The 971-nt window shown below is 74.3% G+C and overlaps 1 protein-coding gene across 1 annotated transcript in view; it reads right to left on the reverse strand.

Annotated features, from left to right (window-relative positions):
* The window catches only part of CSRNP1 (cysteine and serine rich nuclear protein 1), a 13,736-nt gene extending 12,923 nt beyond the window's left edge, over positions 1-813 (reverse strand). Inside the window, exon 1 of the mRNA XM_026051928.1 lies at positions 799-813. The gene's annotated coding sequence lies outside the window, so the exon portion shown is untranslated. The remainder of the gene's footprint in view (positions 1-798) is intronic.
* Positions 814-971: the final 158 nt, after the last annotated feature.

Below are 971 nucleotides of genomic sequence, written 5' to 3' on the forward strand. Positions count from 1 at the left end.
GCACCGACCGCGGGGCACCGAGACGGGGACCTCCCCCCATAGAGGGACAACGAGACGGGGACCTCCCCCCACAGAGGGACAGCGAGCAGGGATCCCCGCATAGATAGACACCGAATCGGTGACACCCCCACAGAGCGACACGGAGCTCAACCCTGAGCGCGAGGGGCACCGAGCCGCGTACCCCCGGGCGAAGGTCTCCGAGCCCGGCACGGAGCGGGGGACCCCCGACCCCCGAGCCGGACCCTCCGAGCGATGGGCACCGAGTTAGCGCCCCCCACTGCGGGGCACCGAGCCGGAGACTCCCCCCATACAGGGACACCGAACCAGTCCCTCCGAGTGAGGGGCAGCGAACGGGCGCCCCCCCACCGCGGGGCACCGAACCGGCCCCTCCGACCGCGGGGCACCGAGCCGGTACCGCAGCGGCGCGACACCGAGCCGGGGACGCCCCACCGAGGGGTCCCCGCGCCGGGCACTGCTCTGGACCCCCGTACCGGCGAGACCCCCAGCCCATCCTCGGGATGACGGGGCTGAGCTGAAGCCTCCGTGCGAGGGTTCCCGAGCGCGACCCCGAGCCAGATCCGCAATGTTGGGACCTCGAGACGAAAACCCCCCAAAAAACGAGGGGCACCGACGCAAGGACCCCCCGACCCAAAAGCACCGGCAGCTGATCCGCACCCCGCCAAAACACACAGCGCACCCCGCCGGGGACCCCCACCCGAGGAGAGGGGGACCCTGAGGCCAGACCCCGCGGGGGTCCCCGCAGCCCTAGGGGCGCAGCCCCCCGCGCGCCCCCCGTACCTGCGCGTCGGCGGCGGCGGAGCGAGTGGCGGCGCTTCCCGCTGCTGCCGCTGCCGGGCTGCGCCGCGCTGCCCTTTTTCGTCAGTGGAAAACTCCGCGGCTCTGACGCAGGCGGTGACAGGGCGCGGAGACGGCGCGGCCCGGCCTGGCCCGCCCGGCTTCCTGCCCCCCCC

This window comes from Nothoprocta perdicaria, unplaced genomic scaffold, assembly GCF_003342845.1.
Source record: "Nothoprocta perdicaria isolate Ctin4 unplaced genomic scaffold, notPer1 scaffold_80, whole genome shotgun sequence".
In the NCBI taxonomy this organism is placed as follows: domain Eukaryota; kingdom Metazoa; phylum Chordata; class Aves; order Tinamiformes; family Tinamidae; genus Nothoprocta; species Nothoprocta perdicaria.